This window comes from Salmo salar, unplaced genomic scaffold (genome assembly GCF_965601325.2).
Source record: "Salmo salar unplaced genomic scaffold, fSalSal1 ptg000229l, whole genome shotgun sequence".
Lineage (NCBI taxonomy): Eukaryota > Metazoa > Chordata > Actinopteri > Salmoniformes > Salmonidae > Salmo > Salmo salar.
The window spans coordinates 1,389,669-1,403,384 of NW_027675335.1; positions in this window are offsets into that span (position 1 = coordinate 1,389,669).

The following is a 13,716-nucleotide window of genomic DNA, read 5'->3' on the forward strand; positions in this document are numbered from 1 at the left end:
GATGTGTTGTCTGAGTCTATTTATCCTGCCAGTGTGAATATTGATGTGTTGTATCTGTCTATTTAACCTGTCAGTGTGTATATTGATGTGTTGTAGCTGTCTGAGTCTATTTAACCTGTCAGTGTGTATATTTATGTATCTGTCTGAGTCTATTTAACCTGTCAGTGTGAATATTGATGTGTTGTCTGAGTCTATTTAACCTGTCAGTGTGTATATTGATGTGTTGTCTGAGTCTATTTAACCTGTCAGTGTGTATATATTGATGTGTTGTCTGAGTCTATTTAACCTGTCAGTGTGAATATTGATGTTTTGTATCTGTCTGAGTCTATTTAACCTGTCAGTGTGTATATTGATGTGTTGTCTGAGTCTATTTAAACCTGTCAGTGTGAATATTGATGTGTTGTCTGAGTCTATTTAACCTGTCAGTGTGAATATTGATGTGTTGTCTCAGTCTATTTATCCTGTCAGTGTGAATATTGATGTGTTGTATCTGTCTGAGTCTATTTTTCCTGCCAGTGTGTATTTTGATGTGTTGTCTGAGTCTATTTAACCTGTCAGTGTGTATATTGATGTGTTGTTTGAGTCTTATTTAACCTGTCAGTGTGAATATTGATGTGTTGTCTGAGTCTATTTAACATGTCAGTGTGAATATTGATGTATCTTTCTGAGTCTATTTAACCTGTCAGTGTGAATATTGATGTGTTGTCTGAGTCTATTTAACCTGTCAGTGTGAATATTGATGTATCTGTCTGAGTCTATTTATCCTGTCAGTGTGAATATTGATGTGTTGTCTGAGTCTATTTAACCTGTCAGTGTGAATATTGATGTTTTGTATCTGTCTGAGTCTATTTAACCTGTCAGTGTTAATATTGATGTGTTGTCTGAGTCTATTTAACCTGTCAGTGTGTATATTGATGTGTTGTCTGAGTCTATTTATCCTGTCAGTGTGAATATTGATGTATATGTCTGAGTCTATTTAACCTGTCAGTGTGAATATTGATGTGTTGTCTGAGTCTATTTAACCTGTCAGTGTGTATATTGATGTGTTGTCTGAGTCTATTTAACCTGTCAGTGTGTATATTGATGTGTTGTCTGAGTCTATTTAACCTGTCAGTGTGAATATTGATGTGTTGTCTGAGTCTATTTAACATGTCAGTGTCCATATTGATGTGTTGTCTGAGTCTATTTATCCTGTCAGTGTGTATATTGATGTGATGTCTGAGTCTATTTAACCTGTCAGTGTGAATATTGATGTGTTGTCTGAGTCTATTTAACCTGTCAGTGTGTATATTGATGTGTTGTCTGAGTCTATTTATCCTGCCAGTGTGAATATTGATGTGTTGTATCTGTCTATTTAACCTGTCAGTGTGTATATTGATGTGTTGTAGCTGTCTGAGTCTATTTAACCTGTCAGTGTGTATATTTATGTATCTGTCTGAGTCTATTTAACCTGTCAGTGTGAATATTGATGTGTTGTCTGAGTCTATTTAACCTGTCAGTGTGAATATTGAACGTGTTGTCTGAGTCTATTTAACCTGTCAGTGTGTATATTGATGTGTTGTCTGAGTCTATTTAACCTGTCAGTGTGTATATTGATGTGTAGTCTGAGTCTATTTAACCTGTCAGTGTGAATATTTATGTGTTGTCTGAGTCTATTTAACCTGTCAGTGTGAATATTGATGTGTTTTCTGAGTCTATTTATCCTGTCAGTGTGTATATTGATGTGATGTCTGAGTCTATTTAACCTGTCAGTGTGAATATTGATGTGTTGTCTGAGACTATTTAACCTGTCAGTGTGAATATTTATGTGTTGTCTGAGTCTATTTAACCTGTCAGTGTGAGTATTGATGTGTTGTCTGAGTCTATTTAACCTGTCAGTGTGTATATTGATGTGTAGTCTGAGTCTATTTAACCTGTCAGTGTGTATATTGATGTGTTGTCTGAGTCTATTTAACCTGTCAGTGTGTATATTGATGTGTTGTCTGAGTCTATTTAACCTGTCAGTGTGAATATTGATGTGTTGTCTGAGTCTATTTAACCTTACAGTGTGTATATTGATGTGTTGTCTGAGTCTATTTATCCTGCCAGTGTGAATATTGATGTGTTGTATCTGTCTATTTAACCTGTCAGTGTGTATATTGATGTGTTGTAGCTGTCTGAGTCTATTTAACCTGTCAGTGTGTATATTTATGTATCTGTCTGAGTCTATTTAACCTGTCAGTGTGAATATTGATGTGTTGTCTGAGTCTATTTAACCTGTCAGTGTGTATATTGATGTGTTGTCTTAGTCTATTTAACCTGTCAGTGTGTATATATTGATGTGTTGTCTGAGTCTATTTAACCTGTCAGTGTGAATATTGATGTTTTGTATCTGTCTGAGTCTATTTAACCTGTCAGTGTGTATATTGATGTGTTGTCTGAGTCTATTTAAACCTGTCAGTGTGAATATTGATGTGTTGTCTGAGTCTATTTAACCTGTCAGTGTGAATATTGATGTGTTGTCTGAGTCTATTTATCCTGTCAGTGTGAATATTGATGTGTTGTATCTGTCTGAGTCTATTTTTCCTGCCAGTGTGTATTTTGATGTGTTGTCTGAGTCTATTTAACCTGTCAGTGTGTATATTGATGTGTTGTTTGAGTCTTATTTAACCTGTCAGTGTGAATATTGATGTGTTGTCTGAGTCTATTTAACATGTCAGTGTGAATATTGATGTATCTTTCTGAGTCTATTTAACCTGTCAGTGTGAATATTGATGTGTTGTCTGAGTCTATTTAACCTGTCAGTGTGAATATTGATGTATCTGTCTGAGTCTATTTATCCTGTCAGTGTGAATATTGATGTGTTGTCTGAGTCTATTTAACCTGTCAGTGTGAATATTGATGTTTTGTATCTGTCTGAGTCTATTTAACCTGTCAGTGTTAATATTGATGTGTTGTCTGAGTCTATTTAACCTGTCAGTGTGTATATTGATGTGTTGTCTGAGTCTATTTATCCTGTCAGTGTGAATATTGATGTATATGTCTGAGTCTATTTAACCTGTCAGTGTGAATATTGATGTGTTGTCTGAGTCTATTTAACCTGTCAGTGTGTATATTGATGTGTTGTCTGAGTCTATTTAACCTGTCAGTGTGTATATTGATGTGTAGTCTGAGTCTATTTAACCTGTCAGTGTGTATATTGATGTGTTGTCTGAGTCTATTTAACCTGTCAGTGTGAATATTGATGTGTTGTCTGAGTCTATTTAACCTGTCAGTGTCCATATTGATGTGTTGTCTGAGTCTATTTATCCTGTCAGTGTGTATATTGATGTGATGTCTGAGTCTATTTAACCTGTCAGTGTGAATATTGATGTGTTGTCTGAGTCTATTTAACCTGTCAGTGTGTATATTGATGTGTTGTCTGAGTCTATTTATCCTGCCAGTGTGAATATTGATGTGTTGTATCTGTCTATTTAACCTGTCAGTGTGTATATTGATGTGTTGTAGCTGTCTGAGTCTATTTAACCTGTCAGTGTGTATATTTATGTATCTGTCTGAGTCTATTTAACCTGTCAGTGTGAATATTGATGTGTTGTCTGAGTCTATTTAACCTGTCAGTGTGAATATTGAACGTGTTGTCTGAGTCTATTTAACCTGTCAGTGTGTATATTGATGTGTTGTCTGAGTCTATTTAACCTGTCAGTGTGTATATTGATGTGTAGTCTGAGTCTATTTAACCTGTCAGTGTGTATATTGATGTGTTGTCTGAGTCTATTTAACCTGTCAGTGTGTATATTGATGTGTTGTCTGAGTCTATTTAACCTGTCAGTGTGAATATTGATGTGTTGTATCTGTCTATTTAACCTGTCAGTGTGTATATTGATGTGTTGTAGCTGTCTGAGTCTATTTAACCTGTCAGTGTGTATATTTATGTATCTGTCTGAGTCTATTTAACCTGTCAGTGTGAATATTGATGTGTTGTCTGAGTCTATTTAACCTGTCAGTGTGAATATTGAACGTGTTGTCTGAGTCTATTTAACCTGTCAGTGTGTATATTGATGTGTTGTCTGAGTCTATTTAACCTGTCAGTGTGTATATTGATGTGTAGTCTGAGTCTATTTAACCTGTCAGTGTGTATATTGATGTGTTGTCTGAGTCTATTTAACCTGTCAGTGTGTATATTGATGTGTTGTCTGAGTCTATTTAACCTGTCAGTGTGAATATTGATGTGTTGTCTGAGTCTATTTAACCTTACAGTGTGTATATTGATGTGTTGTCTGAGTCTATTTATCCTGCCAGTGTGAATATTGATGTGTTGTATCTGTCTATTTAACCTGTCAGTGTGTATATTGATGTGTTGTCTGAGTCTATTTAACCTGTCAGTGTGTATATTGATGTGTTGTCTGAGTCTATTTAACCTGTCAGTGTGAATATTGATGTGTTGTCTGAGTCTATTTAACCTGTCAGTGTGAATATTGATGTGTTGTCTGAGTCTATTTATCCTGTCAGTGTGAATATTGATGTGTTGTATCTGTCTGAGTCTATTTTTCCTGCCAGTGTGTATATTGATGTGTTGTTTGTCTTATTTAACCTGTCAGTGTGAATATTGATGTGTTGTCTGAGTCTATTTAACATGTCAGTGTGAATATTGATGTATCTTTCTGAGTCTATTTAACCTGTCAGTGTGTATATTGATGTGTTGTCTGAGTCTATTTATCCTGCCAGTGTGAATATTGATGTGTTGTATCTGTCTATTTATCCTGCCAGTGTGAATATTGATGTGTTGTATCTGTCTATTTATCCTGTCATTGTGTATATTGATGTGTTGTCTGAGTCTATTTAACCTGTCAGTGTGAGTATTGATGTGTTGTCTGAGTCTATTTAACCTGTCAGTGTGTATATTTATGTATCTGTCTGAGTCTATTTAACCTGTCAGTGTGAATATTGATGTGTTGTCTGAGTCTATTTAACCTGTCAGTGTGTATATTGATGTGTTGTCTGAGTCTATTTAACCTGTCAGTGTGAATATTGATGTGTTGTCTGAGTCTATTTAACATGTCAGTGTGAATATTGATGTGTTGTCCGAGTCTATTTATCCTGTCAGTGTGAATATTGATGTGTTGTATCTGTCTGAGTCTATTTTTCCTGCCAGTGTGTATATTGATGTGTTGTCTGAGTCTATTTAACCTGTCAGTGTGTATATTGATGTGTTGTTTGAGTCTTATTTAACCTGTCAGTGTGAATATTGATGTGTTGTCTGAGTCTATTTAACATGTCAGTGTGAATATTGATGTATCTTTCTGAGTCTATTTAACCTGTCAGTGTGAATATTGATGTGTTGTCTGAGTCTATTTAACCTGTCAGTGTGAATATTGATGTATCTGTCTGAGTCTATTTAACCTGTCAGTGTGAATATTGATGTCTTGTCTGAGTCTATTTAACCTGTCAGTGTGAATATTGATATATCTGTCTGAGTCTATTTAACCTGTCAGTGTGAATATTTATGTGTTGTCTGAGTCTATTTAACCTTTCAGTGTGTATATTGATGTGTTGTCTGAGTCTATTTAACCTGTCAGTGTGAATATTGATGTGTTGTCTGAGTCTATTTAACCTGTCAGTGTGAATATTGATGTGTTGTATCTGTCTGAGTCTATTTTTCCTGCCAGTGTGTATATTGATGTGTTGTTTGTCTTATTTAACCTGTCAGTGTGAATATTGATGTGTTGTCTGAGTCTATTTAACATGTCAGTGTGAATATTGATGTATCTTTCTGAGTCTATTTAACCTGTCAGTGTGTATATTGATGTGTTGTCTGAGTCTATTTATCCTGCCAGTGTGAATATTGATGTGTTGTATCTGTCTATTTAACCTGTCAGTGTGTATATTGATGTGTTGTAGCTGTCTGAGTCTATTTAACCTGTCAGTGTGTATATTTATGTATCTGTCTGAGTCTATTTAACCTGTCAGTGTGAATATTGATGTGTTGTCTGAGTCTATTTAACCTGTCAGTGTGTATATTGATGTGTTGTCTGAGTCTATTTAACCTGTCAGTGTGTATATTGATGTGTTGTCTGAGTCTATTTAACCTGTCAGTGTGTATATTGATGTGTTGTCTGAGTCTATTTAACCTGTCAGTGTGAATATTGATGTGTTGTCCGAGTCTATTTATCCTGTCAGTGTGAATATTGATGTGTTGTATCTGTCTGAGTCTATTTTTCCTGCCAGTGTGTATATTGATGTGTTGTCTGAGTCTATTTAACCTGTCAGTGTGTATATTGATGTGTTGTTTGAGTCTTATTTAACCTGTCAGTGTGAATATTGATGTGTTGTCTGAGTCTATTTAACATGTCAGTGTGAATATTGATGTATCTTTCTGAGTCTATTTAACCTGTCAGTGTGAATATTGATGTGTTGTCTGAGTCTATTTAACCTGTCAGTGTGAATATTGATGTATCTGTCTGAGTCTATTTAACCTGTCAGTGTGAATATTGATGTCTTGTCTGAGTCTATTTAACCTGTCAGTGTGAATATTGATATATCTGTCTGAGTCTATTTAACCTGTCAGTGTGAATATTTATGTGTTGTCTGAGTCTATTTAACCTTTCAGTGTGTATATTGATGTGTTGTCTGAGTCTATTTAACCTGTCAGTGTGAATATTGATGTGTTGTCTGAGTCTATTTAACCTGTCAGTGTGAATATTGATGTGTTGTATCTGTCTGAGTCTATTTTTCCTGCCAGTGTGTATATTGATGTGTTGTTTGTCTTATTTAACCTGTCAGTGTGAATATTGATGTGTTGTCTGAGTCTATTTAACATGTCAGTGTGAATATTGATGTATCTTTCTGAGTCTATTTAACCTGTCAGTGTGTATATTGATGTGTTGTCTGAGTCTATTTATCCTGCCAGTGTGAATATTGATGTGTTGTATCTGTCTATTTAACCTGTCAGTGTGTATATTGATGTGTTGTAGCTGTCTGAGTCTATTTAACCTGTCAGTGTGTATATTTATGTATCTGTCTGAGTCTATTTAACCTGTCAGTGTGAATATTGATGTGTTGTCTGAGTCTATTTAACCTGTCAGTGTGTATATTGATGTGTTGTCTGAGTCTATTTAACCTGTCAGTGTGTATATTGATGTGTTGTCTGAGTCTATTTATCCTGTCAGTGTGAATATTGATGTGTTGTCTGAGTCTATTTAACCTGTCAGTGTGAATATTGATGTTTTGTATCTGTCTGAGTCTATTTAACCTGTCAGTGTTAATATTGATGTGTTGTCTGAGTCTATTTAACCTGTCAGTGTGTATATTGATGTGTTGTCTGAGTCTATTTATCCTGTCAGTGTGAATATTGATGTATATGTCTGAGTCTATTTAACCTGTCAGTGTGAATATTGATGTGTTGTCTGAGTCTATTTAACCTGTCAGTGTGTATATTGATGTGTTGTCTGAGTCTATTTAACCTGTCAGTGTGAATATTTATGTGTTGTCTGAGTCTATTTAACCTGTCAGTGTGAATATTGATGTGTTTTCTGAGTCTATTTATCCTGTCAGTGTGTATATTGATGTGATGTCTGAGTCTATTTAAGCTGTCAGTGTGAATATTGATGTGTTGTCTGAGACTATTTAACCTGTCAGTGTGAATATTGATGTGTTGTCTGAGTCTATTTAACCTGTCAGTGTGTATATTGATGTGTTGTCTGAGTCTATTTATCCTGTCATTGTGTATATTGATGTGTTGTCTGAGTCTATTTAACCTGTCAGTGTGAGTATTGATGTGTTGTCTGAGTCTATTTAACCTGTCAGTGTGTATATTTATGTATCTGTCTGAGTCTATTTAACCTGTCAGTGTGAATATTGATGTGTTGTCTGAGTCTATTTAACCTGTCAGTGTGTATATTGATGTGTTGTCTGAGTCTATTTAACCTGTCAGTGTGTATATATTGATGTGTTGTCTGAGTCTATTTAACCTGTCAGTGTGAATATTGATGTTTTGTATCTGTCTGAGTCTATTTAACCTGTCAGTGTGTATATTGATGTGTTGTCTGAGTCTATTTAAACCTGTCAGTGTGAATATTGCTGTGTTGTCTGAGTCTATCTAACCTGTCAGTGTGAATATTGATGTGTTGTATCTGTCTATTTAACCTGTCAGTGTGTATATTGATGTGTTGTAGCTGTCTGAGTCTATTTAACCTGTCAGTGTGTATATTTATGTATCTGTCTGAGTCTATTTAACCTGTCAGTGTGAATATTGATGTGTTGTCTGAGTCTATTTAACCTGTCAGTGTGTATATTGATGTGTTGTCTGAGTCTATTTAACCTGTCAGTGTGTATATTGATGTGTTGTCTGAGTCTATTTATCCTGTCAGTGTGAATATTGATGTGTTGTCTGAGTCTATTTAACCTGTCAGTGTGAATATTGATGTTTTGTATCTGTCTGAGTCTATTTAACCTGTCAGTGTTAATATTGATGTGTTGTCTGAGTCTATTTAACCTGTCAGTGTGTATATTGATGTGTTGTCTGAGTCTATTTATCCTGTCAGTGTGAATATTGATGTATATGTCTGAGTCTATTTAACCTGTCAGTGTGAATATTGATGTGTTGTCTGAGTCTATTTAACCTGTCAGTGTGTATATTGATGTGTTGTCTGAGTCTATTTAACCTGTCAGTGTGAATATTTATGTGTTGTCTGAGTCTATTTAACCTGTCAGTGTGAATATTGATGTGTTTTCTGAGTCTATTTATCCTGTCAGTGTGTATATTGATGTGATGTCTGAGTCTATTTAAGCTGTCAGTGTGAATATTGATGTGTTGTCTGAGACTATTTAACCTGTCAGTGTGAATATTGATGTGTTGTCTGAGTCTATTTAACCTGTCAGTGTGTATATTGATGTGTTGTCTGAGTCTATTTATCCTGTCATTGTGTATATTGATGTGTTGTCTGAGTCTATTTAACCTGTCAGTGTGAGTATTGATGTGTTGTCTGAGTCTATTTAACCTGTCAGTGTGTATATTTATGTATCTGTCTGAGTCTATTTAACCTGTCAGTGTGAATATTTATGTGTTGTCTGAGTCTATTTAACCTGTCAGTGTGTATATTGATGTGTTGTCTGAGTCTATTTAACCTGTCAGTGTGTATATATTGATGTGTTGTCTGAGTCTATTTAACCTGTCAGTGTGAATATTGATGTTTTGTATCTGTCTGAGTCTATTTAACCTGTCAGTGTGTATATTGATGTGTTGTCTGAGTCTATTTAAACCTGTCAGTGTGAATATTGATGTGTTGTCTGAGTCTATTTAACCTGTCAGTGTGAATATTGATGTGTTGTCTGAGTCTATTTATCCTGTCAGTGTGAATATTGATGTGTTGTATCTGTCTGAGTCTATTTTTCCTGCCAGTGTGTATTTTGATGTGTTGTCTGAGTCTATTTAACCTGTCAGTGTGTATATTGATGTGTTGTTTGAGTCTTATTTAACCTGTCATTGTGAATATTGATGTGTTGTCTGAGTCTATTTAACATGTCAGTGTGAATATTGATGTATCTTTCTGAGTCTATTTAACCTGTCAGTGTGAATATTGATGTGTTGTCTGAGTCTATTTAACCTGTCAGTGTGAATATTGATGTATCTGTCTGAGTCTATTTATCCTGTCAGTGTGAATATTGATGTGTTGTCTGAGTCTATTTAACCTGTCAGTGTGAATATTGATGTTTTGTATCTGTCTGAGTCTATTTAACCTGTCAGTGTTAATATTGATGTGTTGTCTGAGTCTATTTAACCTGTCAGTGTGTATATTGATGTGTCGTCTGAGTCTATTTATCCTGTCAGTGTGAATATTGATGTATATGTCTGAGTCTATTTAACCTGTCAGTGTGAATATTGATGTGTTGTCTGAGACTATTTAACCTGTCAGTGTGAATATTGATGTGTTGTCTGAGTCTATTTAACCTGTCAGTGTGTATATTGATGTGTTGTCTGAGTCTATTTATCCTGTCATTGTGTATATTGATGTGTTGTCTGAGTCTATTTAACCTGTCAGTGTGAATATTGATGTGTTGTCTGAGTCTATTTAACCTGTCAGTGTGTATATTGATGTGTTGTCTGAGTCTATTTAACCTGTCAGTGTGTATATATTGATGTGTTGTCTGAGTCTATTTAACCTGTCAGTGTGAATATTGATGTTTTGTATCTGTCTGAGTCTATTTAACCTGTCAGTGTGTATATTGATGTGTTGTCTGAGTCTATTTAAACCTGTCAGTGTGAATATTGATGTTTTGTCTGAGTCTATCTAACCTGTCAGTGTGAATATTGATGTGTTGTATCTGTCTATTTAACCTGTCAGTGTGTATATTGATGTGTTGTAGCTGTCTGAGTCTATTTAACCTGTCAGTGTGTATATTTATGTATCTGTCTGAGTCTATTTAACCTGTCAGTGTGAATATTGATGTGTTGTCTGAGTCTATTTAACCTGTCAGTGTGTATATTGATGTGTTGTCTGAGTCTATTTAACCTGTCAGTGTGTATATTGATGTGTTGTCTGAGTCTATTTATCCTGTCAGTGTGAATATTGATGTGTTGTCTGAGTCTATTTAACCTGTCAGTGTGAATATTGATGTTTTGTATCTGTCTGAGTCTATTTAACCTGTCAGTGTTAATATTGATGTGTTGTCTGAGTCTATTTAACCTGTCAGTGTGTATATTGATGTGTTGTCTGAGTCTATTTATCCTGTCAGTGTGAATATTGATGTATATGTCTGAGTCTATTTAACCTGTCAGTGTGAATATTGATGTGTTGTCTGAGTCTATTTAACCTGTCAGTGTGTATATTGATGTGTTGTCTGAGTCTATTTAACCTGTCAGTGTGAATATTTATGTGTTGTCTGAGTCTATTTAACCTGTCAGTGTGAATATTGATGTGTTTTCTGAGTCTATTTATCCTGTCAGTGTGTATATTGATGTGATGTCTGAGTCTATTTAAGCTGTCAGTGTGAATATTGATGTGTTGTCTGAGACTATTTAACCTGTCAGTGTGAATATTGATGTGTTGTCTGAGTCTATTTAACCTGTCAGTGTGTATATTGATGTGTTGTCTGAGTCTATTTATCCTGTCATTGTGTATATTGATGTGTTGTCTGAGTCTATTTAACCTGTCAGTGTGAGTATTGATGTGTTGTCTGAGTCTATTTAACCTGTCAGTGTGTATATTTATGTATCTGTCTGAGTCTATTTAACCTGTCAGTGTGAATATTGATGTGTTGTCTGAGTCTATTTAACCTGTCAGTGTGTATATTGATGTGTTGTCTGAGTCTATTTAACCTGTCAGTGTGTATATATTGATGTGTTGTCTGAGTCTATTTAACCTGTCAGTGTGAATATTGATGTTTTGTATCTGTCTGAGTCTATTTAACCTGTCAGTGTGTATATTGATGTGTTGTCTGAGTCTATTTAAACCTGTCAGTGTGAATATTGATGTGTTGTCTGAGTCTATTTAACCTGTCAGTGTGAATATTGATGTGTTGTCTGAGTCTATTTATCCTGTCAGTGTGAATATTGATGTGTTGTATCTGTCTGAGTCTATTTTTCCTGCCAGTGTGTATTTTGATGTGTTGTCTGAGTCTATTTAACCTGTCAGTGTGTATATTGATGTGTTGTTTGAGTCTTATTTAACCTGTCATTGTGAATATTGATGTGTTGTCTGAGTCTATTTAACATGTCAGTGTGAATATTGATGTATCTTTCTGAGTCTATTTAACCTGTCAGTGTGAATATTGATGTGTTGTCTGAGTCTATTTAACCTGTCAGTGTGAATATTGATGTATCTGTCTGAGTCTATTTATCCTGTCAGTGTGAATATTGATGTGTTGTCTGAGTCTATTTAACCTGTCAGTGTGAATATTGATGTTTTGTATCTGTCTGAGTCTATTTAACCTGTCAGTGTTAATATTGATGTGTTGTCTGAGTCTATTTAACCTGTCAGTGTGTATATTGATGTGTTGTCTGAGTCTATTTATCCTGTCAGTGTGTATATTGATGTGTTGTCTGAGTCTATTTAACCTGTCAGTGTGAATATTGATGTGTTGTCTGAGTCTATTTAACCTGTCAGTGTGAATATTGATGTGTTGTCTGAGTCTATTTATCCTGTCAGTGTGAATATTGATGTGTTGTATCTGTCTGAGTCTATTTTTCCTGCCAGTGTGTATATTGATGTGTTGTTTGTCTTATTTAACCTGTCAGTGTGAATATTGATGTGTTGTCTGAGTCTATTTAACATGTCAGTGTGAATATTGATGTATCTTTCTGAGTCTATTTAACCTGTCAGTGTGTATATTGATGTGTTGTCTGAGTCTATTTATCCTGCCAGTGTGAATATTGATGTGTTGTATCTGTCTATTTAACCTGTCAGTGTGTATATTGATGTGTTGTAGCTGTCTGAGTCTATTTAACCTGTCAGTGTGTATATTTATGTATCTGTCTGAGTCTATTTAACCTGTCAGTGTGAATATTGATGTGTTGTCTGAGTCTATTTAACCTGTCAGTGTGTATATTGATGTGTTGTCTGAGTCTATTTAACCTGTCAGTGTGTATATTGATGTGTTGTCTGAGTCTATTTAACCTGTCAGTGTGAATATTGATGTTTTGTATCTGTCTGAGTCTATTTAACCTGTCAGTGTTAATATTGATGTGTTGTCTGAGTCTATTTAACATGTCAGTGTGTATATTGATGTGTTGTCTGAGTCTATTTATCCTGTCAGTGTGAATATTGATGTATATGTCTGAGTCTATTTAACCTGTCAGTGTGAATATTGATGTGTTTTCTGAGTCTATTTATCCTGTCAGTGTGTATATTGATGTGATGTCTGAGTCTATTTAACCTGTCAGTGTGAATATTGATGTGTTGTCTGAGACTATTTAACCTGTCAGTGTGAATATTGATGTGTTGTCTGAGTCTATTTAACCTGTCAGTGTGTATATTGATGTGTTGTCTGAGTCTATTTATCCTGTCATTGTGTATATTGATGTGTTGTCTGAGTCTATTTAACCTGTCAGTGTGAGTATTGATGTGTTGTCTGAGTCTATTTAACCTGTCAGTGTGTATATTTATGTATCTGTCTGAGTCTATTTAACCTGTCAGTGTGAATATTGATGTGTTGTCTGAGTCTATTTAACCTGTCAGTGTGTATATTGATGTGTTGTCTGAGTCTATTTAACCTGTCAGTGTGAATATTGATGTGTTGTCTGAGTCTATTTAACCTGTCAGTGTGAATATTGATGTGTTGTCCGAGTCTATTTATCCTGTCAGTGTGAATATTGATGTGTTGTATCTGTCTGAGTCTATTTTTCCTGCCAGTGTGTATATTGATGTGTTGTCTGAGTCTATTTAACCTGTCAGTGTGTATATTGATGTGTTGTTTGAGTCTTATTTAACCTGTCAGTGTGAATATTGATGTGTTGTCTGAGTCTATTTAACATGTCAGTGTGAATATTGATGTATCTTTCTGAGTCTATTTAACCTGTCAGTGTGAATATTGATGTGTTGTCTGAGTCTATTTAACCTGTCAGTGTGAATATTGATGTATCTGTCTGAGTCTATTTAACCTGTCAGTGTGAATATTGATGTCTTGTCTGAGTCTATTTAACCTGTCAGTGTGAATATTGATATATCTGTCTGAGTCTATTTAACCTGTCAGTGTGAATATTTATGTGTTGTCTGAGTCTATTTAACCTTTCAGTGTGTATAT